The sequence below is a fragment of the Pan troglodytes genome, chromosome X, assembly GCF_028858775.2.
Source record: "Pan troglodytes isolate AG18354 chromosome X, NHGRI_mPanTro3-v2.0_pri, whole genome shotgun sequence".
In the NCBI taxonomy this organism is placed as follows: Eukaryota; Metazoa; Chordata; class Mammalia; order Primates; family Hominidae; genus Pan; species Pan troglodytes.
Genome location: NC_072421.2, coordinates 19,021,308 through 19,048,426, shown reverse-complemented (window position 1 = coordinate 19,048,426; position 27,119 = coordinate 19,021,308). Strand labels below are relative to the sequence as shown.

The 27,119-nt window shown below is 43.9% G+C and overlaps 1 protein-coding gene across 8 annotated transcripts in view; it reads right to left on the bottom strand.

The window, feature by feature from the left end:
* Nucleotides 1–26,409, bottom strand: part of CDKL5 (cyclin dependent kinase like 5) — a 228,918-nt gene extending 202,509 nt beyond the window's left edge. For 2 of the 8 annotated variants that reach the window (XM_016943184.4, XM_063804863.1), the window contains exon 1: nucleotides 26,239–26,409. The gene's annotated coding sequence lies outside the window, so the exon portion shown is untranslated. Of the gene's footprint in view, nucleotides 1–9,571; nucleotides 9,770–26,238 lie in introns of those variants that run through there. The other 6 variants (XM_054676251.2, XM_054676252.2, XM_024353159.3 and 3 more) reach the window with 4 other exon arrangements.
* Nucleotides 26,410–27,119: the final 710 nt, after the last annotated feature.

Here is a 27,119-nt window from a genome sequence, read left to right as displayed (position 1 = left end):
AACCAGAAAAGTAGTCTTGCAAAGAATCAGCACAAGGGCAAAAAGTTAAATCAGTATCAGCACATATACCTTCCCTTAATGCCTTTTTATTATGTATAAAACAGTGTGGGTTATCTCTCTTCCGACTTCCAATGTCCTCCCTAGCAACCATTAAACATTAATGCTTATTTTTGCCAGATAAAATATAAAAGGGGGCCGGGCATGGTGGCTCAGGCCTGTAATCCCAGCACTGTGGGAGGCCGAGGCAAGTGGATCATTTTGAGATCAGGAGTTTGAGACCAGCCTGGGCAACATGGCAAAACCCCATCTCTACAAAAAATTACAAAAATTAGCAGGACATGGTGGCGCACACCTGTAGTCCCAGCTACTCAGGAGGCTGAGGCTGGAGAATTGCTTGAACCAGGGAGGCAAGGCTGCAGGGAGCCAAGATCATGCCACTGCACTCTAGCCCAGGCAATAGAGTGAGACCCTGTCTCACAAAAATTAATCAATTAAATTAAACATAGAAGGGGTTGAATAAAACTATAAGAAGTAGAGATATTGGCTGGGTGTGGTGGCTCACGCCTATAAACCCAGCACTTTGGGAGGCAAGGCGGGTGAATCACCTGAGGTCGGGAGTTCAAGACCAGCCTGACAAACATGGAGAAACCCCGCCTCTACTAAAAATACAAAAATTAGCGGTGTGTGGTGGCGGGCACCTGTAATCCCAGCTACTCGGGAGCCTGAGGCAGGAGAATCGTTTGAACCCGGAAGATGGAGGTTGCAGTGAGCCGAGATCATGCCATTGCACTCTAGCCTGGGCAACAAGAGCAAAAGTCCGGCTCAAAAATAAAAAAGAAAAGAAGTAGAGATAAGATTTAGGTATGGGCTTAATACACAACTTATAAAAGAACATTCATTCATTCAACAAGTATTTACTCTATACCTACCAAGGTTGGAAACAATAATGGTTAGCATTCTTCTACATCCCAATATACCCTATTTTTACTCCTGCCACCCTTCAGGGACCCTATCTATAAAATGGAACTAATAACTACTCTCACAGAGGTGTCATGGATTAAATGTGGCAACCAAACTTTAAAGTGTTCTGTGCTCAAATAAAGTAACAGTTAAAAGACCAAAAGGTTTTCACAACAGCATGTTAAAAAAAAAAAAGGCCGGGCACAGTGGCTCACGCCTGTAATCCCAGCACTTTGGGAGGCCGAGGCAAGTGGATCACCTCAGGTCAGGAGTTTGAGACTAGCCTGGCCAACATGGTGAAACGCCATCTCTACTAAAAATGCAAGAAAACACCGGGCTTGGTGGCAGATGCCTGTAATTGCAGCTACTTGGGAGGCTGAGGCAGGAGAATTGCTTGAACCCAGGAGGCGGAGGTTGCAGTGAGCCAAGACTGCGCCATTGCACTCCAGCCTGGGCAACAAGAGCAAAACTCTGTCTCAAAAAAAAAAGCCTCAAAATGTAACTATATATATAGTATGCTAATATTTATCCCTGGACAGGAAGCAGCCTAAAACATCTCTGTATCCCTCAAGGTATTTGGCATACTGCCCTTCATCGAACAAGGGTTCAGTAAAAACAACTTTTTGTCTAAGGTGTGGAGTACTGTAGTCATTTTAATAATCTGGCAAAGAAGAAAGAATGAATAACAGGAACTAGTATTTACTGCTGCCTGTTATGTACCAAGTACTGTGTTGGGCACTTCACCTATGTTATTTAGTTTAATTTTCACAGCCACCGCATGAGGTATGTAATTTAACCAAAAAACCAGGAGTAGATTTTCATTTTCCAAGAATCAGAACATAATAAATCTACACTAAAAACTGAGCAACATATCTTACATTTGGCAGCATCTGCTTATTTCACTTCAAAAGAATTAAGGGGACCGGGCACAGTGGCTCATGCCTGTAATCCCAGCACTTTGGGAGGCCGAGGCGGGCGGATCACGAGGTCAAGAGATCGAGACCATCCTGGCCAACATGGTGAAACCCCGACTCTACTAAAAATACAAAAATTAGCTGCGCGTGGTGGCATGTGCCGGTACTCCCAGCTACTCGGAAGGCTGAGGCAGGGGAATCGCTTGAACATGGGAGGTGGAGGTTGCAGTGAGCCAAGATTGCGCCACTGCACTCCAGCCTGGAGACAGAGTGAGCCTCCGTCTCCAAAAAAAAAAAAAAAAGAATTAAGGGAATCGTATTAAGGGGAAAAAACTTTTATTAACATGAAAAGAAAATGCAGGAAAAAATATAAATGGGCAACAAATGAATCTTATAAATGTTCAATCTTACTAGTAATTTTTAAAATCCAACAAAAAAACAATAAGGAGAAACCATGCGGCCAGAATGGCCAACAGAGAAAAATTAACAGACTTTTCCTTCAGGAGAATCAGCAGTATTTCCTCTACATCCTTCACAAGTGTAGCACATTCCCATGTGAATCATCTACCATCACCACCCAGTGATTCTGGGGGGGCGGGGGGGGGGGGGGAGGCGGCAGGGGGGAAGGGCAGGATATAAGGCCAGTATCTTAATAAAATGATCAAAGGTGTACACAATGATTCACTTTAAAAGACATTCTCGGCCATGATGTCTGCAATAGAGAAAAGGGGGAAACCCACGAGGACAGGGCACTGAAGCTCTACTTTAAAATGGCTGACCAAACACACATTTACCTTTCCTCCCACACCAAAACTCAGTGAAATAAGCGAAAGAAATAAAAAATTAATCCAGAGCAGCCCTGGGAATCTAGGAGATGCTCTCAGCACATAGATCAGTGAGGAATTCCAAGGAGCACTGAAGCAAGTTAAAATAGATGGCAAAACCCAAAGAAAACAGGCTCTCAGGCCGGGCGCAGTGGCTCACGCCTGTAATCCCAGCACTTTGGGAGGCCAAGGCAGGTGGGTCATGAGGTCAGGAGTTCAAGACCAGCTTGGCCAAGATGGTGAAATCCTGCCTCTACTAAAAATACAAAAAAATTAGCCAGTCATGGTGGCGGGCGCCTGTAATCCCAGCCACTCAGGAGGCTGAGGCAGAGAATTGCTTGAACCCAGGAGGCAAAGGTTGCAGTGAGCTGAGATCGTGCCACTGCACTCCAGCCTGGGCAACAGAGTGAGACTTCGTCTCAAAAATAAATAAATAAATTTTAAAAAATAAAGAAAAGAGGCTCTCCCTCCAAAGATACATTTTTCCAGAAGAACCCCTGAAAGGTAATAAAATAGAGGAAGTAGGGACTGAGGAAAGAAATAACTGAAGAGCTGTGAAACACCCTTGCCAATGTCCCCTCCCTACCTTCTTTCAACAAGACTAATGCAGCATTTACCAAGCCCTGGCTCTCTGAAATAATTCAGACATCCTTACTCCTCATAATGTTGAGGCCACAGAAGTGGGGCAAGGTGCCAATTAACTGTAGCTTCCATGAGGAATGGGGAATCTCACCACTCAGAAGGCAAGCAACCCACATATTCAATAGAAAAATACTGCATTCCAGGCAAAAGACATAAAGTAAAGACATCAAGTATGAAACAAAATTGTATAGGAACCTATACGTGTCGGAGCATAGTGTATAAGGCAGGAGAGAGATGATGTGAGGTTGGAGAGGTGGGTGGGCAGAGACTATATCAAGGAGACCCTGATGGGCAAAATAAGGGAATTCAGTCTTTCTCTTTCTGTTACCAAGACAGCACCAGTGCAGACTTTCAAGTAGGTGATATGACCTAAATCATATTTTATATCACATTGGCAACTGTAGATAATATATGAACTGGACAAGACCCCACTATCTGTCTTGGGAGCCCAGGTGGATCTCAGAAAACGAAGTTTGAGGAAAAGACGTACTTCACATTAGACATGCTGAGCGTAAGGTACCTATAGAATATTCAGGTGTAGATTTCCAGCAGATTACACAGACACTAAAGCCTGGAGGGGAAAAGTCATGGAAGAATTTAAGCCGGGCATGGTGGCTGATGCATGTAATCCCAGTACTTTGGGAGGTCAAGGCAGTTGGATCGCTTAAACCAGGAGTTCTGAGACCAGCCTGGGCAACACAGAGAAACCCCGTTTCTACAGGGTGAGGATACAGTGAGCTGTGATCATGCCATTGCACTCCAGCCAGGGAAACAGAGTGAGACCCTGTCTCAAAAAGAAAAAAAAAAGAATTTAGAAATTTAGAAAAACATCTGTATATAAGTGCAACTGAAATCCTTGGGGTAACTAAGGTACTTCATGGAGACAATGACCTATGATAATTCTTGGCTAAGAAGTCAAAACCAGGTAACAGCAGTGTGCAAGGAGTAAGTAGATCATCAAGAAGCCCACACAGGAGGGAGAGAAAGAAATACAAGAGAAGGACATGGAGAACAAGGATGACAATGGAATACATTGGTTCAAGGGGATAGTGATTAACAGTGTCAGGTGCAACAAAAATGTCAAGTAAAATTAGGACTAAATGAATCCACTAGATGCAGCACACAAGAGGTCACAGGCATTCTCAGCAAAAACAGTTTAAGCAGCGGTGGGGGTGGGAAGCCAGAAAGCAACAGCTAAAATTTGAAGAGTGAATGAGAGACTATGTGTAAATCGCTCTTTCAGAAGTTTCAGTGAGAAGGGGAGAAGTTAGGTAGCTAGGAGAGGATTGGACATGTGGTTCAGGGAAGGTTTCCTAGGATGAGAATCTTAGGCAAAAGATAATGGGCAGAGAAAAACGAAGGAGTCAAAAGTGAGACCCTGAGGATGCAGCAACATTACTCAACCCGGGCACTACTGACATTGTGGACCAGGTAATCCTTTGTCATGGGGCTGTCCTGTGCATTGTAGGATATCTACATGCCTCTACCCGTTAGATGCTAGCAGCACATGCATCACCACCACCCCCCAATTGTGACAACCAAAAATGTCTGCAGACACTGCCAAATGTCTCCTGGAGGCAAAATCTTCACCCCTCCTCCCCAAGTGGACAGCCACTGGGAACAGAATGGGGAGAATGAAGGGGAATAACTGATGAGAAAAGACTGCCAAAGAAGCAGCAGTGAAGCCTAAGGCTCCTGGCAAAGGACTGCCTCAAACAGCAGAAGAAGCATCTCATCCCCTGAGACAGGAGGAGAGGGCAACTCTGGAGAAGCAGGGATGACAAACTGGTAGAAGTGTGAAGAAAATCAACCAGATGGCTCAAAGTTCTCAGTGAAGTGGAGGCAAGGTCATGTGCTGAGTATGAGTGGTGATATTTAGTGGCAGATTTGAAAACAGTGGCTAGAGTTTGTAACAACTGTTGGGGTCTGGTAGCTGGCAGGTCACACCAGGGAATACCGACTGGGGTTGGAAAACAGCATACTCCCTTCTTCACTGAGAACGTTAAAATGTATTATACCTTCCCACAGAAATCACATACTGTATATTGATTACAGTCCCAAAGAACTCACAAGTCTATATGAATTTCAACTGCATAAAGGAGAGAACAGACTCCTCAGGCTCACCTGGGAAACAAATCCATTTTTTAAATAACATAGTTCCTATCAGATAATGTGAACTGTGTTCTATACAATCAATGTCCAAAAGAACTTTTGGTAAATAACCTGTTCAAGGTGGGGGTTGTCTGTGGTTACAACTACTTCCCAGTTTTTTGTTTTTGTTTTTGTCTTTTTTGAGACAGAGTTTTGTTCTTGTTGCCCAGGCTGGAGTGCAATGGCGTGGTCTCAGCTCACGGACTGCAACCTCTGCCTCCCAGGTTCAAGCGATTCTCCTGCCTCAGCCTCCCATTACAGGTGCCCGCCAACCATCCCTGGCTAATTTTTTTTTTTTTTTTTGTATTTTTAGTAGAGACGGGGTTTCACCATGTTGGCCAGGCTGGTCTCAAACTCCTGACCTCAGGTGATCTGCCCACCTCGGCCTCCCAAAGTGCTGGGATTACAAGCCTACTTTCTTGTTCTTAACTGGTAGAACTACTTCCTGATCAACAGTTAGGAAGAAAATAGAATAGAAAGGAGTGGCTGCAAAGACAGAAAAACGTATTAAATGAGATTCTTCATATGATAAACACCTGCTCACCCCTGCCCTCTAAATCAAGGGCTGCAAATGCAAATGATTATAGGACCAGGAAACTGGAGAAGTTTCCTGTATTAGTCCATTCTCACACTGCTTTAAAGATACTACCCAAGATTGGGTAATTTATTTTATAAAGGAAAAAGGTTGAATTGACCCCCAGTTCCGTATGGCTGGGGAGGCCTCAGGAAACTTACAATCATGGCAGAAGGGGAAGCAGGCACCTTCTCCACAAGGCAGCAGGGCACAGAGTGTAAAGGGTGAAGAGCCCCTTATAAAATCATCAGATCTCATGAGAACTCACAGGAACAGCACGGGGGAAACCGCCCCCATGATCCAGTCACCTCCCACTAAGTCCCTCCCCTCGACATGTGGGGATTACAATTCGAGATCAGATTTGGGTGGAGATACTGAGCCAAAGTATTATCAGTTGCCTGAAGCCTGTGCATGGGAAAGAAGCTGGAGGTGAACCACTAGCACAAAGACAAAGACATAAAGGACTGTCCTTGAGTGAAAAAATAAAAAGAAAAGCTACAAGCACCAGCCCAGGGTTGTGCAGAGAAAGTGACCCAAACAGGCTGGATGCGGTGGCTCATGCCTGTAATCCCAGCACTTTGGGAGGCTGAGGCGGGCAGATCCCTTGAGGTCAGGAGTCCGAGACCAGCCTGACCAACACGGTGAAACCCTGTCTCTACTAAAAATACAAAAATTAGCAGGGAGTGGTGGCGTGTGCCTGTAATCCCAGCTACTCAAGAGGCTGAGGCAGGAGAATCACTTGAACCCGGGAACCAGAGGATGCAGTGAGCTGAGATCGTTCCATTGCACTCCAGCCTAGGCAACAGAGCAAGGCTCCGTCTCAAAAAAAAAAAAAAAAAAAAAGTGACCCAAACAGAAGGGAAAACCCCAAGTCTGTTCTACACAAATATGGAGTCAAAATTTACACTACTTTCCAGGTGCTGGAGACCCATCTGAGAATAGACCAAAACCTCTCTAGACGCAGTGAACCCAAAGGGTCCCATCAGAGACAAATGCAAAACTAGACCAAAAGAGCATTCCACAACCCGGGCATAGGCAAACAATTGTTAAATTGTCAAATATTGCACACCACACGGAAAAACAGCAAAAATCTTGGAGGGAAGAAGGGAAGCCAAATGGGAGATTTCATTCCTCAAAAATTACAGCTAAGAAAATAATCCAAAGAGGACTTAAACATAACTATATTTTTAAATGTCCAAAGAAAATGCTCTTATGAAAAATTTAAAAGCTGATTTGAAAGAAAATTTAAATACAGGTTTGAAAGAAAATGTAACAGAAATTCTTAAATTTGAAAATATATTCGAGGTGAGGCACAGTGGCTCATGCCTGTACATCCCAGCACTTTGGGGGACCAAGGTGGGAGGATCACTTGAGACCAAGAGTTCAACACCAACCTGGGCAACACAGCAAGATCCTATCTTTAAAACATGTATATATATGTTTGTACACACATATATATTTGTATATTTGTATAAATATCAATATTTATATATTTGACTATATATAGCCAAATGTTTTTAGTGAAACCCTCAATAAGTTAACAAATTAACTGCACAGCCAAAGAGGAAATTAGTGAATCGTATGATAGATGTCAAGAGATTAGCCAGAAGAGATAGAAATGTAAATTAAACAACACAAAGGATGTGATGAAAAATCCCAAAACATATCTAAATAATGGTTCCATAAATGGAAAATGGAGACGAAACTATTTCAAAAGATAATGGCTAAGATTTTCTCCCACAGCTGAAGACTTCAGGGGTCCTCAGACTAATGGAATACATCAAATAAAAGCAGGATACATAAAACAAATCCACACCTAGAGATATCGCAAAAAAAAAAACCCTGAAGATCAAAAAAACAAGGAAATAAACAGCAACTCAAAAGTACTGTAAATAAAAAATAAATAAATAAACAAGGAAAAGATCTTAAAAGTAGCTCAAGAGGAGAGATAATTACCTACCTACAACGAAATTACAACTAAACTGACTGTTGACTTGTCATTAGCAAATAAAACTAGGCCAGGTGCAGCGGTTCACACCTGTAATCCCAGATCTTTGGGAGGCTGAGGAGGATCACTTGAAGCCAGGAGTTCCAGACCAGCCTAGACCAAAAAATTAAAAATTAACGGGAGCTAAATGATAAGAACTTATGAACACAAGGAAACAACAGAAATTGGGGACTACCTGAGGGTGGAGGATGGGAGGAGGGAGAGGAGCAGAAAAAATGACTATTGGGTACTGGGCTTAATACCTGGGTGATGAAATAATCTGTACAACAAACCCCTATGACATGTGTTTACCTATGTAACAAACCTTCAGATGTACCCCCAAACCTAAAATAAAAGTTAAACAAAATTTAAAAATCTGTCAAAACACAAAATAACATTAACTATCCCCCTCTACCTGAGGGGAAGGGTGAGAGGAAGGAGAGGAGCAGAAAAGATAACTACTAGGTACTGGGCTTATTACTTGGATGATGAAATAATATGTACAACAAACCCCTGTGACATGTGTTTACCTATGTAACAAAACTTCACATGTAGCCCCAAACTTAAAAGTTAAAAAAAATTTACAAATTTGTCAAAACACAAGAGAATAACATCAAAGTACTCGGGGAAAGGAATTAACCCAAAATTCTGGACCCAGCTCCACAACCATTCAAGAGAAAAAGTGAAGTACAGACACTTTCACAAACACCAAAACCAAATTTACTATTAAGGGGCCCTTACTTAAATAATTAAGAACATTTTTTAATAAAGAAGGAAGAAACTGAACCAATAAGGAAGAAATGGAGTGAAGGAAGAATGGTGAGCAAAGAAACCTGAAAAACACATGAGTAAATATTCACTATTTTTATTGGTGTAAGGTGGCTTAAATAAGGCAAAACTAACACATAAATAACATTAACATGGAAGAGGGGCTGACGGTTAAGGAGTAAATCATTCCAAACTCTTGGTCTTATTCAGGAGGACAGGAATAATAATTAAGCTTAGACTTAAGGAAACGCTCATGTTAAAATTTTAAGAGTAACCAAATTTCTGGCTTAAACCCTGGAATAAGAGAACTACAATGAAAAAGAGCTGAACTAATTTCAAATTCAAGACTTTCTTTAAACCCAACAGAGCGCTAGGCGCGGTGGCTCACACCTGTAATCCCAGCATTTTGGGAGGCCGAGGCGGGCGGATCACGAGGTCAAGAGATTGAGATCATCCTGGCTAACATGGTGAAACCCCGTCTCTACCAAAAATACAAAAAAAGTAGCCGGGCGTGGAGGCGGGCACCTGTAGTCCCAGCTACTCGGGAGGCTGAGGCAGGAGAATGGCGTGAACCCGGGAGGCGGAGCTTGCAGGTAGCCGAGATCGCGCCAGTGCACTTCAGCCTGGGCGAAAGAGCGAAACTCCGTCTCAAAACAAAACAAAACAAAACAAAAAAACCAACAGAGCAACCAGTTGGCTCAACAACTAAGGAGAGTACCTGAAGGGAGGGAGGAGACGACCATGTGCTCACCTGTTGGAGAGTACAGCTGGACACCAAAAAGAACGGGTAGAAGAGTCAGTAAATGCGTGAAATCCAATGTGGCTTGCTGAAAAGATAGTGTGAAACCACTGGGGGTCACAGAAATTGAGGATATGATACCTCAACTTCCTGTAGGGTCTTCCTCCTCCAACCCCCCCACCCCACGCACTCAGAGCTCTAAAGAGTCCTGAGGTAGGCTCATTGTGATGCAAACCTGGGGTTGGGCAGCAGCTAAGCCTGAGAGGCTGGACACTACCCTCAGATCACTCTCCCCTATCTCCACTCAGGAAGACAAGCCTTCACTGTGACAGAAAGGACAATGGTTACTTCTACCCTTAAGACAATAGTGAAAAATCAGAGCAGCAGGGAGGAGGGGTGGGGGCCCAAGTCCTGGGAGAGGGGTAGGATTCCACATTGAGCCCAATACAACAGCCAAGGAAGGGGCAAGATCCTGAGAGTCAGGCCTGAAACTGAGGCTTAATCAAGAACAGAGACCACATCCTATCACCCCTCCCCACCTCCAAGCAAACAAACTTCCAGGAACAGTAAGAGCAGAATATCACTGAAGGGACGGGAGAAAATCAAGAGTATGTAAAGAGACCCTCACTAAAGCACACTTCGAAGGGGAGACCTGAAATTTAGACTGGAACAGACACTGTTCTGGTAAACCAATTCCCACCCTGATCACAAAGTATCTCTAAGAGAATTTGAAAACTGGGGTACACTAGGTTAACCATAACAACACAAAAAAACTCAAATCCAGCCCAATGTAACAGTGAAAAGGAAGCCTAGCATGACTAACATCATTTTGCTTCTAAGCCCCCCCACCACCACCCAGTGAAACCATCTAACTATGGGAGAAATTCAGTTTATAGTTTAAAGCAAATAGTCCCTTCTGAAAACCCCTGAAGAGATAGGGGCAGTGTACACACAAGTAACAACGTTGTTAACGATTTTTTTTTTTGAGACAGGGTCTCACTCTGTCACCCAGGCTAGAGCGCAGTGGTGCAATCATGGCTCACTGCAGCCTCGACCTCCTGGGCTCAGGTGATCCTCCCACCTCAGCCTCCTGAGTAGCTGGGACTACAGGTGTGTGCCACCACACCCAGCTAATTTTTGTATTTTTGATAGAGACGGTGTTTCGCCATGTTGCCCAGGCTGGTCTTGAACTCCTAGACTCAAGTTATCTGCCTGACTCAGCTTCCCAAAGTGCTAGGATTACAGGAGTGAGCCACCATGCCCAGCCATGTTAAAGATTTATAGTATTGTGACCTGACCAAGGACAAAGAAGTTTCACAACCTCCACAGACCCTCACTGCCACCCAGATGTCTATGGTCATCATAGTCATCTCTTGACCTCAACCTCCTCCCTCTTCCCTCTTCCTCTAACATAAAAGGAGGCGAAAATTCGTATTAAGATGGTTCTTTAGGACATTACTAGTCCACCATCTTCTCAGGTTGCTGGCTCTCCAAATAAGGTTGCTTTCTTTGAGCCAACACCTTGTCTCTTAACTTATTGGCTGTCATTTGGTGAGTAGTACAACCTTGGACTTGGCTACACCAATTCCTAACTAGATTAACTCAAATACCAGCACTAACGGCCTAGCAGAAGGAAAGACATACCCATTTAAAGACATAAAGATTATATGGAGGCTGAAGTGGGTGGATCACCTGAGGTCAGGAGTTCGACACCAGCCTGACCAACACAGTGAAACGCCGTCTCTACTAAAAATACAAAATTAGCTAGGTGTGGTGGCACATGCCTGTAATCTCAGCTACTTGGGAGGCTGAGGCAGGAGAATTGCTTGAACCCGGGAGGCGGAGGTTGCAGTGAGCCAAGATAGTGCCATTGTGCTACAGCCTGGGCAACAAGAGCAAAACTCCGTCTAAAAAAACCCAAAACACACAAAAAAATATGATATGGCCAGGTGCAGTGGCTCACACCTACAATCCTACCACTTTGGGAGGCCAAGGCAAGAGGAGCCTGAAGATATGACTGAATTGCTGTGATCTCATGATAAAACATGAATGGACAAAGGAGTTGCTGCTTATGGAAGAACAAAGGAACTGTTTTTCTGAGATGAAATCTACTGGTAAAGATGCCTTAAACATTTTTGAAATGACTATTTCAAAAATAGACTACTCTATAAACTTAGTTGATAAAGCAGCAGCAGGCTTGGAGAAGTAGTTCTAATGTGGGTAAAACGCTATCAAACAGCATCGTATGCTACAGAAGAACCTACAATGAAAGGAACAGTCAACAGACATGGCAAACTTCATTGCTGTCCTATTTTAAGAAACTGCCACAGATCCCCCAACCTTCAGCAACCACCATCCTGATCAGTCAGTCACCATCAATACTAAGGCAAAACCCACCACCAGCAAAAAGGTTATGGGTCACTGAAGGGTCAAATTATTGCTAGCATTTTTTGGCAATAAATTATTTTTAATTAAAGTATGTGCTTTTTTTTAAAGACATAATGTTATTGCACACTTAATAGACTACAGTATAGTATAAACAAAGCTTTTTTTTTTTTTTTTTGGAGACCAAATCTCACTCTGTCGCCCAGACTGGAGTGCAGTGGTGCAATCCCAGCTCACTGCAACCTCCACCTCCTGGCTTCAAGCGATTCTCCTGCCTCAGCCACCCGAGTAGCTGGGATTACAGGTGCGAGCCACCACACCCAGCTAATTTTGTATATTTAGTAGAGATGGGGTTTCACCATGTTAGCCAGGCTGATCTCGAACTCCCGACCTCTGGTGATCTGCCTGCCTTGGCCTCCCAAAGTGCTGGGATATAGCGTGAGCCACCACGCCCAGCCAACAAAGCTTTTATATGCACTCAGTAACCACAAAATTTGTGTGACTTGCTTTATGGCAATATTTGCTTTACGGTGGTGGTCTAAAACCAAAACTATCTCCAAAGTATGCCTGTATTGTACAATGTAGATACACATACACATACACACACACACCCCTATTATGGAATAGAACTCAGCATTTCAATGAATTCATGCAATAAATCATGAAAAAAAGCTCAGATATGTCACTCTGGTAGTTGTCACCTTTGGCTTCCCCTTCATCTGCCATACCGTAAATGTTGGTAGAAAAGATTCTGGAGCCCCACAGAGAGCTATTAGCACCTACTCATTTACCAGTGTGGATCCAATTATAACAATTACATATCTTACACAGGTAACAGACACAGGACAGGCATATCTATAGGGTAAGCAGAGAGGAGGATCCACTGGATAGGCACCTGATATACCACTGCACAAGGAAGAAGATACAGACATGAGGAAATGGTGGGGGGCGGGGGGGGGGGGCAAAAAGGGGCACCTTTGATAAGGGAAGTGTTTATTGAGCACTTCCTATGTGCAAGGCAATGTGCCACATACTGAGGGTACAACAGTCAACACTCCATGCCTCCACGGAGCTTACAGTAGAAAAGATCCTGGGATATAGCTAGGGTACAAGCATCAAAGCAAAGCATGTAATACATAAATAAACATTACTTCTTGCAATTCTCCCAGCTTTATATGCCCATCCTTAGATCCTTGTCTTTTTTTTTTTTTTTTTTGAGACGGAGGTTCGCTCTGTCGCCCAGGCTGGAGGGCAGTGGTGCAATCTTGGCTCACTGCAACCTCCGCCTCCAGGGTTCAAGAGATTCTCCTGCCTCAGCCTCCTGAGTAGCTGGGACTACAGACACACACCACCACGCCCGGCTAATTTTTGTATTTTTAGTAGAGACGGGGGTTTCACCATGTTGGCCAGGCTGGTCTTGAACTCCTGACCTCGTGATCCACCTGCCTCAGCCTCCCAAAGTGCTGGAATTACAGGCATGAGCCACCGCGGCCAGCCAGATCCTTGTCTTTTAATGCACCCTCTGCCTGTAAACCCTTTACCTGCACCTGACATTCTGGACTTCCTTTAAGACTCTTCACAAGCACTCAAGAGTCATTTCCTTTCCCAGTCCCCTTAAGTGCCTGTTAAGTGTACCTCTTCAGGCCAGGCATGGTGGCTCACGCCTGCAATCCCAGCACTGTGGGAGGCCAAGGCAGGCAGATCATGAGGTCAGGAGTTTGAGACAAGCCTGGCCAACATGGTGAAACCCCGTCTTTACTAAAAATACAAAAATTAGCCGGGCGTGGGGGCACATGCCTGTAATCCCAGCTACTCGGGAGGCTGAGGCAGGAGAATCGCTTGAACTCGGGAGGCGGAGGTTGCAGTGAGCCGAGATTGCGCCACTGCACTCCAGCATGGGCGAGAGAACAAGACTCCGTCTCAAAAAAAAAGAAAAGAAAGAAAGAAAATAACTCATGGCAAAAGCGAACTCAATTCAAGCCTGAATCACTATGTAGATTTCCAAGGAACTATTTGAAGGAGGTGATGCTGCAGTTATTCTTCGTATATGTGGAGAGGAACAGTGGGCAACAGTATTCTTTACAGGCATGAGCTAACAACTTTACACCAAGAAAAACTTGAATGAATGCTCACACAATCACCAAGGCAATCACAAACTTAGTATGGCAAAGATTTCCTAAAAAGAATTCAGCATGTAGGGGCATTTATTGTCGGAGAAAGAAACAAATCAGGATATAAAAAATAACACCTTTATAGCACTTATATATACATAAGCCCACCTGAACATAAAATGTTTAACAGAGACCAATTTAATGTAAAAGATAAGGCCACAGAATGTGAACCAGATTTGAAAATGGTGCTCCTGATGAAGAGTAGTGCTCCTATACAATAGTAACAAAATTTTCTAAAAACATTCTGGGTGCTCACATGTGATTTCATAAAACATGAAATAGCATAAATGCTGAGAAATATTAAACTAGATCTAAGACACTGTATTTGGAAGAACAAAAGAATAAAGCAAACTTAATGAAACATTTCGTTAAAACATTAAATACTTCGAGCAGATTAAAGGTGTCTGGAGGGAAAAAAACAGCAAAGAATTTTAAGTTTAAATATGGAAGAGAGCTAAAGCTGTTAGAAAAAATATTCTAATTCAGTTATAAATAGAAATGACATTCCTATATAAGGTTAACAGAACAGTGAGGGATAAAAGAAAAGGTACCTTTAGAAAATTAAAGGGAATTTCTACAAAAACAATGAAAGGAGTACCGCAGACGACAATCAATCAAGAAAGGAGTTACAAAAATTTTAATGAAACAAGGGAAGAATATTTTACTTTGCAGAGATTATGACCTTTCTGGTAAATTACCAAGGTTCCATTGAACTAAAATTCTTGGGTTTTGTAGCATTTCATTTCATGTCACACCCCTCCTTAAAATCTTCAACCGTTTCCCAGGAGATTTAGGACAAGTTCAAAAACCCAGCAAAATGGCCTACTAAGCCTTTTCAAGACCTGGCCCCTGCTGCCAACTTCTGCTTCAATGCCTGTTTCTCTATTTTCTGGTCGTTTTAGATTTCTTTCAGTTCTTTTTTTTTTTTTTTTTTTTTTGAGTCAGGAGTCTCGCTGTCACCCAGGCTGGAGTGCAGTGGCATAATCACCGCTCACTGCAGCCTCCAGCTCCTGGGCTCAAGCAATCCTCCCAGCTTACTCTCTGGGAGTAGCTGGGACTACAGGCACATACCACCACACTTGGCTAATTTTGCGTTTTTGTAGAAATGGGGTTTTGCCATGTTGCCCAGGCTGGTCTCAAACTCCTGGGCTCAAGTGATCTGCCTGCCTCAGCCTCCCAAAGTGCTGGGATTACAGGTGTGAGCCACCATGCCCGGCCCTCTTTCAGTTCTTTAAAAGGTTCTGTTGTGCAAAAACCCCAGCTCTCTCACCTTGCCTCATCACATTTGCACCTTCTGTCTGGAAAACTTATTTCCCCAACTAGACCAGGTCCTTCTCATTCTTAGGGTCTCACTTAAATGTTACTTCCTCAGAGCGACCTTCCCACCTCTTCCCCCAAGGACAGACTCTCCAACCCTACCCTGTTACATACAGTTGACCCTTGAACAACACAGGTTTGAACTGCATGGATCTACTTATACCCAGATTTTTTTTTCAATATAAATTACACTGAGTGTGCCTCCCTCTCCTGCCTCCCCTTCCACCTTCTCCACCTCTTCCACCTCTGCCCCTGCTGAGACAGCAAGACAACCCCTCCCTCTTCCTCCTCAGCCTACTCAATGTGAAGACGATGAGCACATTTATAATGATCCACTTCCTCTTAATGAATAGTAAGTATCTTTTCTCTTCCTATGATTTTAATAACATTTTCTTCTCTGGCTTACTTTACTGTAGGAATATACTACATAATACATATAACATACAAAACAATGTGTTAATTGACTATTTATATTACCAATAAGGCTTCCAGTCAACAGTAGGCCATTTTAGTAGTTAAGTTTTTGGGGGGGTCAAAAGTTATACTTGGATTTTTGACTGCGTGAGAGTCAGCACCCTAACCCCTACCTTGTTCAAGGGTCAAGTACACTCCCATAGTGTTCTGCAGTTCTCCTCTGCCTCCATCTCAAGACTAAATTCTTTGGCCGGCTCACACCTGTAATCATGGCACTTTGGGAGGCCAAGGTGGGTGGATCTCTTGAGGTCAGGAGTTCAAAGTCAGCCTGGCCAACATAGTGAAACCCCGTCTCTACTGAAAATACAAAAATTAGCCAGGTGTGGAGGCACGCACCTGTAGTCCCAGCTACTTGGGAGGCTGAAGCACAAAAATCGCTTGAACCCAAGAGGCGGAGGTGGCAGTGAGCCAAGATCGCACCACTGCACTCCAGCCTGGGAGACAGAGTGAGATTCTGTCTCAAAAATTAATTAATTAATTTTTTGAGGGCAGGGCCTACTTACATTTTATCACTCCATGTAGTCTCCAGCAAAGTCTGGCACACAATACAGAATCATTAAGTAATATTTGTTAAATGAATGAAGGACAGATCCTCAGGATGTAGGACAGGTTATTTGAGAAATAAATAATTGATAAAGTATAAAATAATTATGTGCACAAAATTAGCTTTTGTCTACCCCAACTATTTTCAGTAAGTACAATTAAAATCAAATTTTTTCTTTTCATTTGCATTGCTAAACTTGAATTTAGTGGTAATATTAGGAATAATAATTACTAGCAATTAAAGTTAATATATCCCATAAGCGGCTGACAAACCTTGGTGGGGTGTGTGTCTGAGGGTGTGGATAAATTCTAGGATATGTCACATCTGACCCAGCCTCTGGTAATCTTTGAAAGATTCTACTCATCAGGAAATTAGTTTCTAAAATCAGCAATGTCAGGGTAATCAGGTAAATCCGGGTCAGTAAGTTGTTCTTCAACTATTACTCACCACCTTTTTTTATCTGTCATATCTTCCTCATGAGACTGTATATGTTTACTTTAATTATCAAAATACAATCTCATACTTCCAAGAAGCTAATCTTTAAATATAATACAAAATCTTTTTCTTCTTTTTTGAGATAGAGTCTCACTCTGTGGCCCAGGCTGGAGTACAGTGGTGCGACCTTGGCTCACTGCAACCCCTGCCTCCCAGGTTCATGGGACTCTCCCGACTCAGCCTCTTGAGTAGCTGGGATTACAGGTGCGTGCCACCACACTCAGCTAATTTTTGTATTTTTTGTAGAGACAGGGTTTCACCTTGTTGTCCAGGCTGGTCTCGAAATCCTGACCTCAAGGGATCCGCCCAACTTGGCCTCCCAAAGTGCTGGGATTACAGGCATGAGCCACCATGCCTGGCCCATAATACAAAATATACAGTTTAAAACTGATATCTAAAATTGCAACTTACCTAAAATAACATAATCCTTTTAAACAATATATATTATTTATATATGTTTTGTTAATTTCCAGAAACCAAAGTTGTTCTTACTATCAAAATCAACTTACACTGGCACTTCATGTTACCTATGCCTATTTCAAACCAGTTATGATTGAACTGACAGTAAAATATTAATATCAGACCAGTGCCGTGTGTCTAACCTGTTTGCCATTAAAAACCCAGACACAACCAACCACACAAGGAGTTATTGATTTACCTGCCTGGTACATATAAGGGTCACTTTCCAGAGAGAAATGTTCATCTAAAAGCAAAGAAAATTAGATACATTTTCCAAAACACTTTACTTCTAACCAAACCATTACATTCCTCTCCTATATGTACCCAAAAAAATAACATCCCTAAGCAGTGTCCGTCTACCCAAGCAATACACTGAGCAAAGGAGGAAACCTGCACAAGTGGGGATCAGCCTGTGCTGATGAGACTTCCCGTTCCTAAGCTGGCCTTACTCCTCAGCCCACCCTAGAAGGTAACTAAGAAGAAAAATGATGCAGGCAGGAAAAGGCAGTTACAGTACCTTGCATGTTAAGCTGTTTGCAAATCCCATCACAATCCAGTCTGAAGTAGACAAAGTGTCTAAATACCTAAATTTGATGAAGCCTGCTCTACGACACGCGCATTAGGCATGGATCTGTCAAGGGGGATTAGAGGTTCAAACAACAAAATGCACAATGTCATTAGCTTAAAATCAAGAAAACCAATTGTTTCCCTGTGCTCTTACATTTGAAAGTAACTTTTTCTTGCACAATAATTACATTACTTTTACCTTCATTTATTTTCCCTGCATTCCCAACATATCACCAAGAATGTTGTATTTTATTTGGTTTAAAAAAGATCAAATGAAAATAAAATTTAAGCCACAAACACAAGGTAATTTATATCATTTGCAGTTATGATCCTTTAAATTCCGCTATGTATTATGCATAGGCAAGAATTTTTGAAAATACAAAAAGCATTATGAAATGATACTGTGTGTGAAAATTTTTTTTTTTATTTAAACGGAGTCTCGCTCTTGTTGCTCAGGCTGGAGTCCAATGATGCAATCTCGGCTCACCGCAACCTCCACCTCCCAGGTTTAAGCAATTCTTCTGCCTCAGGCTCCCGAGTAGCTGGGATTATAGGCATGCGCCACCAGGCCCGGCTAATTTTGTATTTTTAGTAGAGATGGCTTCTCCATGTTGGTCAGGCTGGTCTCGAACTCCCGACCTCAGGTGATCCGCCTGCCTCGGCCTCCCAAAGTGCTAGGGATTACAGGCGTGAGCCACCAGGCCCGGCCGAGAAGTGTATTTTTTTTCTTTTCTTTTCTTTTCTTTTTTTTGAGACAGGGTTTCACTCCTGTTGCCCAGGCTGGAGTGCAGTGATACGATCTTGGCTCACTGCAACCTCTGCCTCCCAAGCTCAAGCCATCTTCCCACCTCAGCCTCCCAGGAGGTTGGGCCTACAGGTGCACACCACTGCACTCAGCTGATTTTTCTATTTTTTGTAGAGACGGGGTTTCACCATGTTGGCCAGGCTGGTCTCAAACTCCTGACCTCAAATGATCCGCCTGCCTCAGCCTGCCAAAGTGCTGGGATTACAGGCGGCAGCCACCCACGCCTGGTCTCCAGAAGATATTTTTTAAAGACATCTTTTAGACCAGGCACAGTGGTTCATGCCTGTAATCCCAGTACTTTGGGAGGCCAAAGTAGGGGAATGGCCAAAGTAGGGAACTCAGGAGTTCAAGACCAGCCTGAGCAAAACTGTGAGAACCCATCTCTACAAAATACAAAAAAATTAGCCAGGCATGGCAGCCTGCACCTGTAGTCCCAGCTACTCAGGAGGCTGAGGTGGGAGGATCACTTGAGCCTGGGGAGGTGGAGACTGCAGTGAGCCGTGATCACACCACTGCACTCTAGCCTGAGTGACAGAGTTGAGATCCTGTCTCAAAAAAAAAAAAAAAAAAAGACATCTTTTAAGATCTACATGATTTCATTTGTCAGTATCTGATGACAAAAAGATCTAGGTTGGCCAGGCACGGTAGCTTACACCTGTAATCCTAGCACTTTAGGAGGCCGAAGCAGGCAGACTGCTTGAGCCCAGGAGATCGAGACCAGCCTAGCCAACATGGTGAAATCCTGTCTCTACTAAAAATACAAAAATTAGCCAGGTGGGCCAGGCATGATGGCTCATGCCTATAATCCTAGTACTTTGGGAGGCTGAGGCAGGCAGATCACCTGATGTCAGGGGTTCAAGACCAGCCTGGCCAACATGGTGAAACCCTGTCTCTATTAAAAACACAAAAATTAGCCGGGCATGGTGGACATGCCTGTAATCCCAGCTACTCAGGAGGCTGAGGCAGGAGAATCGCTTGAACCCAGGAGGCAGAGGTTGCAGTGAGCCAAGATCACACCACTGCACTCCAGCCTGGGTGACAGAGCAAGCCTCCATCTCAAAAAAAAAAAAAAAGAAAGAAAGAAATTAGCTAGGTGCAGTGGCATGTGCCTGTAGTTCCAGCTACTCAAGAGGCTGAGGTGGGAGGATCGCTCGAGCCTGGGAGGTGGAGGTTGCAGTGAGGTGAGATCACACCACTGCACTCCAGCCTAGGCAACAGAGTGAGACCCTGTCTCAAAAAAAAGGAGAGGTCTAGGTGAAGCAAGTAAATAAGGTTAAAAAAAACTCATTGACAGGAGAGAATTTTGGGGGGTGATGGAAATGTTCTAAAACTGGATTGTAATGATAGTCACACCAACTCCATAAATTAACTTAAAAATAACTGAATCATACACTAAAAAGGTGAGTTTTATGGTATGTAAAGTACACCTCCATTACGTTATAAAGAAATCAACAAAATTTTGTAATCCCAGCACTTTGGGAGGCCGAGGTGGGCAGATCACGAGGTCAGGAGATCGAGACCATCCTGGCTAACACGGTGAAACCCGTCTCTACTAAAAATACAAAAAAAAAAATTAGCCAGGCATGGTGGCGGGCGCCTGTAGTCCCAGCTACTCCGGAGGCTGAGGTAGGAGAATGGCGTGAACCCAGGAGGCAGAGCTTGCAGTGAGCCGAGACCGCACCACTGCACTCCAGCCTGAGCAACAGAGCGAGACTCCGTCTCAAAAAAAAAAAAAAAAAAAAAAGAAAAGAAATCAACAAAATTAACACACAGGTCCCATCTGTGTAGAAATATGGTCCTGCTTTGGCCAAGATATTTCTGGCCCTGAGGCTCTACAGTATTCATCAGCACTTTCTAACTTAAATAGGTAACAAAAGTGATTTTAATCGATTACAGAAAAAGATGTTAAGTTTTCTTTTTTCCTAACATGGACTTCTAAGTGTTCCTTTAGGGCACATAACTGTTTAGTTCTCTTAATGATGGGTCTTGTTTTAAAAAAAAAATCACCGCCAGGTGTGGTGGCTCATGCCTGTAGTCCCAACACTTTGGGAGGCCGAGGCAGGAAGATCACCTGAGGTCAGGAGTTCGAGACCACTTGGCCAACATGGTGAAACCCCGTCTCTACTAAAAATGCAAAAAAAATTAGCCAGGCGTGGTGGCAGGCGCCTGTAATTCCAGCTACTCAGGAGGCTAAGGCAAGAGAATCACTTGAACCCGGGGGGCGGAGGTTGCGGTGAGCCGAGATCCCATCACTGCACTCCAGCCTGGGCAACAGAGTGGGGGACTCATCTCAAAAAAAAAAGAAAAAAAAAATTAAAAATTTAAAGAAAATCTGTTTTAATCACAAGAAGCTTTAAATAGCAGAAAGTTCTACTTTCATGTAGAAAAATTTTCAGAGTCCAACCTCTGTATTAGCACACAACAAGCGGTGGGCGCAGTGGCTCATGCCTGTAATCCTAGCACTTTGGGAGGCTGAAGCGGGTGGACTGTCTGAGCTCAGGAGTTCGAGACCAGCCTGGGCAACACGGTGAAACTCCGTCTCTACTAAAATACAAAAAAATTAGCTGGGCGTGGTGGCATGCACCTGTAATCCCAGCTACTTGGGAGGTTGAGGCAGGAGAATCCTTTGAACCCAGGAGACGGAGGTTGCAGTGAGCCAAGATCACGCCATTGCACTCCAGCCTAGGCAACAGAGCGAGACTCCATCTCAAAAAAACACGCACACACAATAATAATATATCTCTATAGACTTTACCTCCAGATTTTATTTCACTGGTCATAATTACACAAGAGGTGCCCATCTGCAAATTATAATGGCTGCCATTTTACTTCAAGGGTATATCTAAGCCACAAAATTGAATTCAAGGAGTATCTTCGTAGCCTTTATTAGTGTAGCAAATGTAATCAAAGTCCATCAAAAGTTATAATGCAATATCCAGAAACATGAAATACCAAGTAGCTAATTAGAAACAACTACCTCATTTTTGGCATGATTATGTACAGCCTTCATTTATGAAGAAACAGAACCTCTGTTAGAAAAGTCTGACCCTCTGGTTAGAAAAGTCTGCACTTCCAATTGTCCTACCTAGCAGTCCTGATGGATCTAAGTTCAGTCCCCCATGTGACTAAAGGTCCAGCAGCCTTGCCAATGTAGCCCATGAACTCCAAGAAGCATATGTATACCTTCAGTACACCCGAGGCATAATATACAGTAGGAACTCAAAATACCCTTGGGGTGGGCCTGGCGGTGGCTCATGCCTGTAGTCCAAGCACTTTGGGAGGCCAAAGCAGGAGGATCGCTTGACGCCAGGAGTTCAAGACCAGCCTGAGCAACATCATGAGACCCCGCCTCTATTAAAAATAAAGAAAAATTGGCCTGGTATGGGAGCACGTGCCTGTAGTCTCCAGCTACTAGGAGGCTGACATGGGAGGATCCATTGAGTCTGCCAAGTTAAGGGTGCAGCAAGCTGTGATCACACCACTGCACTTCAGCCTGGGCAACAGAGTGAGACCCGGTGTCAAAAATAAATATGCTTGGGAAATCAGTTTCCTAAAGAGAAGCAGAAAGCATGGTTTTGAAGAGCACGGCTTCAAGTCAGACCAGTTTGGATGGCAATTTTGCTGTTTCTGATGACTAGCTGGGTAATCTGAGCAAAGTACTTTATTTCTCTGAGCCCATTTGACATGTATACAGGAGGTAAGAAGACCTACTTCATAGAGCTGTTGTGAGAACACACATGTATTCATGCAAATAAATTACTTGTCACAGTGTCTGGCATGCAGTAAGGCTCAATAGATGGAGTATTATAATTATTACAGAGAAGACTGCCCAAAAGAGAGACCACACCCAAAACCTGACCCTGATTAGGATTATCTCAAACCCCAATGTTTCTAAGAGCTTAATTCAAAGTATTGACAATCATTTTCAAATACCTGAATGGGCTAGTTCCTTTTAACCTAATAAATAACTTTCTATTAATTCCCAAATCTGAAATATTTAAATGTTATCAGTCTCTAGGTAGAAGGTCCTTACCCTCAGCTTTCACACCCACCAACAGAATTGCACCCAAGCTCGTATCTCAGTGTGAAATGTACAAACTTGAATGAGAAATGAGGCCAGATCTTTGATTAATTCAGTCATCCATGCGCTGCTCTACACACATAAAAAAAATTCTAAAAACGATCAAAACCTAAAATCTGAACACTAAAATTGTGCGTCACCAACAAAAGATTTCTAACGTTGGGCTTGAGATTGAAAGCAAATTAGAAAAACCTCCAAAAAGAAAGTTTAAATGTAGTCTTTTAATTGCATTATTGTCCTAAGTTGAAATGTAGTCCAACTGATGCCATGATCAGATGATAAAGAATCTGTGAGATTCTATCTCCTCCTTTAACAAGAAATTTGATGTTACCAAATTATTTGATGTTGCAAAAAAAAAAAAACTTTAAAATCTAAAATTACCCAATTCTGAGTAAATAGCTTTTTCTACTTAGAAAGCAACTTAATACTTCAAATTGTGCTATTCTTGTACCAAAGTGAAGGGTTATCTAAAAGATTTCCCTCATGTTTTAGATCTATGCATGTGAATTAATTATTCCTAAAAGCCTCATATTATTATTTGACATCAATTTATTACATAAAAAAGTCATATTCCCACAGTAACTGCCAAAAATCAGGTACTGTGTTAGCATACCTAATATCTAGAGGAAATAAAGATCACCACCAGTTATCAAAACGGAAGGGGAGAGAATGTGAATTTTAACAGACACGTTGAAGAAAACCTATTTTCCTTGCTCTCTTTGCAAATTTCTTACAGCCAATTTCTCAGATAAAGCTAAATTTTCTTTTACAAAGTAAATTGAAATGAAAATCATAATGAAAGGTTAACTTTCTGCAAGAGAAGCCACTGTCATTTCCAACAATGCAGCTATTGTTAACAGTCTCTCATAGATTCCTGGACACAGTGGTGAAACAAGGCTAGGGGTGATACTTAAAGGAATTTCTCCACCTCTGTCTTTCAGTTTGTAATGTAACAATACTGTACCTTCAAAGTAGAAACACCACGTAAAATCTGGTTCCCGTTAACTGAAACTGCCTTAACCCCAAGCAGCATATTTGCAACCGAATACATCTGATTCGCAATCAGTCAACCTTCTATTACCCATCTATGCGAGACGGCCCTGCAATTTCTTTCAATGGGAGCCTTTCCTTTTAAAACCCCAGGGGACACAATAGATGCCACACTCTGATTTAAATAATTCCAAGAAAATTACAATATAAACAAAGGCAGACTTAGGGAACTTGCATAAGAAAAAATCAAAAACCTGAGAAAAAGGGGTAAAAAAATACCAATCACAAACCCCTAAATCATGAATAAATTTTAAGACTCAGCCAGGAAAAAAGGAATTACTCTCTGGACAAAGAATTCTATTTCAAATTTTAAAAAAATATATCAGATTTTGATTTTTAAAAATTTAGGCTTAGGAAATATGCTAAACAACAAAACTGGAATACTCAACTGTTTGATATATATACATCTAGCAAATTAATCGCTGCATTGACTATGTTAAAAAGGCAAGACAATTCAAAGAGATTTGATACCCTCTCCAATTGAGGAACCCCCAACTACTCTGAAATGGCAGATAATATTTAACACTCTTGGAATGGTTAACTTTATTTAGTGTGCCCCTTTTGGAGTTCTATTATTTAATACAGCCAAACGGAATTTTTCCCTAATTAGGTTTCCTTGTACTTGTGAAATGCTCAGCATACAGTGCTGGCAGCATTAGCTCTTCTGGCTCCTTCCCCCCTCAACCACCCTCACCTCCCCCCCCACCCCCGCCCCGAAAAAAAGATTTCCTTCCCAAATGTTCTCTTCTCTGCATTTGTCAACAGAAACACCTACTGGTGGTGTCAAACTGCTAAGACTGCTGCAGGCTTCCTTATTCCTGGTTTCAGTGTCAACGCCAAAAATTCTCAATCCTAAAATAGTACTTTTAATAAAAAGAAATTAGAAGTCTTGCTAGGTACTCAACCTATCATAGTCTCGAAAAGCAGCACGCCTTTTTAAAAAATCTATTATTAATGGACCCTAATTGGATTGTTAATCATAAGATCATACTATCCCCTTCAACACTAAGATACAGGAACAAGTAAATATAGCCTCTTCACATTTTGTGAATAAAACATTTTAAAACACTTGAAGGAAATAAAAACAAATTTACATCTAAGTGTCACTCACATGTAATTCCGAATAGCCTCGGTGAAGATGTCTTTTTTGTAACCCTACAGCAAGAAAGAAACAAGCTGGAAATGTTCCAGCAGATGTTACCTAAAACGATAATCCTGTTCTATACACATCTCTGTCTCCTGTTTCTGACAAACGCTCTCAGACAAATTAATTTGTGTAATCTTTTACATTAACTATATAACCATTACGTTCAAACAAACCTAATTCAGATGCACAGAAAGAAATCATTCGGTGTCAACAATACTTTCTAAAATCAGCTTAAATTCCAGCCAATTAAAACAGATTGTGCTAACAGAATACTGATCTGCAACTACTTAAATATCACAGCACCCGTCTAATCTCACTGTAGAGATACTAAGGTCAGGCTTTTCTTATTCAGGCATCTGTTCTTTAACACTCAAATGAAGCGAAAAACAAAACCCTCAAGGAAGATCTGCCTTTACACTGAAATATGTTCAGGTTATTTTTTTCCCCAACGTGGGCACAAAACGTGTCAATGCAAGGAGGACCTGTTCATTCTGGGAGACGGTTCCAAATCCCAGAATCCGATTTCTATGAGGGTCCAAAAGGTATGAAGGTCTGAGAAGGGGCCATTCTTCTTCCCCGCACTATGCCAGTCGTGAACTTCACTGCATCGCCTGAAACTTGTCCGGGGGAGGTTGCGGAGCCGCGGGGCCGGCGCCGGGTCGCTAGCCCACCCTCGCGGGCAGCCAAGGTCAGAAGGGCCAGGGCCGCGACTGACGGCCCCTGGCGAGTCTCGGGCTCCCTCCGAACTCGGGCAGGGGGCTGGGGCGCGCAGGCCCCTCCTCGGCGCCGGCGGGAAGGGGCTTACCTCGCCGCAAGCCCCGGGGAGCTCGTGCCGCGGGAGCGGCGGGGCGGGGACGCCGCAGACCCGCCGCTGAGGGGAGCCCCGCGGGGCGGGCTCGACCCGCCGCCCCTCTTTCACACCCTTTCGCCTCCCCACACCCCAAAAGACAGCCCCAGCCCCTCGGGGGAAGCCCTTCCAGAGGCGCAGGGGAGCGCTGAGGAGGGGCTACTCCGGGCTGGGACGTCCTCACCGCGTCGCCCCGTTCCGGGGGGACTGGCGCCCCCGCCCCTTCTCTTGTCCGCCCGGGGGGACTGGGTGGGTCTCCACTCTCAGGAGAAGCTGGGTGGACGCGGGGCCGATGTAAGGATAAGAAGGCTGGGCGGGTGGCGGCGCGACTACTCACCCCGCCGAGTCCCCCACTTCTAGCAGGGGACCCCACAGCTCCTGAGGACGCCGTCGCCGCTTTACCTTCCCCAGCGGCAGAGACAACTAATCGAAACCTCCGGCCCCGCCCTCTAGCAGAAGCGAACGCGCAGCCTATTTTGCTAACTGCCCCGCCCCAGCCGGCCCGTTCGGACCAATGGGAAAGCACCTCAGGTTTTGCCCGATCCCGCCTTTACCCCGCCCCCTTCTGGTAGGAGCCAATGAGGAGGAAGCGCTTGTCCTGGGGTTCGGGCTCGCGCCGCTCGTGCTCGAGTCTCCGAAGCCGAAGAACGCTGGTTCCTTATACAAGCTCGCCTGCGCGCTCACGCGCGCGCCGCGCCTCCTGGCACGCCAGGTTTGGTTGCCCCGCCAAGCCCTAGCAACCTGGGCTGGAGAGGCTGAGAGGGGCGGGGCCCGAGCCTGGAGCCGACGCCGGGGGGAGAGCGGGGAAGAAGGGAGAGGGTCGACGGTGGTGGGGTGGGGAGATCGTGACTGAGAAAGGGGTGGCTGCGGGGGTAGGAGGTGGCGAGGAGGCCCCGGAATCCGCCTGTCACTGCGGAAAAAAGAGGGAATCCTGCCTGCAGCGCAGCTACCCTGCCCTCCCTCCGGAGGGACCCGTGCCGGGGGCTGGGGTGGGGGAAGTCGGAGAAGAGGGGGAGAACACACTCGGGGCGGGAGCTGAGAAATACAGGATGGAGGATGGTTTATCTCTGTTGTTGGTAAAAATGATATCGAAGTCCATTGCTGCTGCTGCCCAACTGTTGCCGCTGCGTGTGCACACACACACGCACATATGCACACACACAACACACACTCACACGTACACTCATCCAGCAGCTTGCGGTCCCTTGGGTGAGTTAG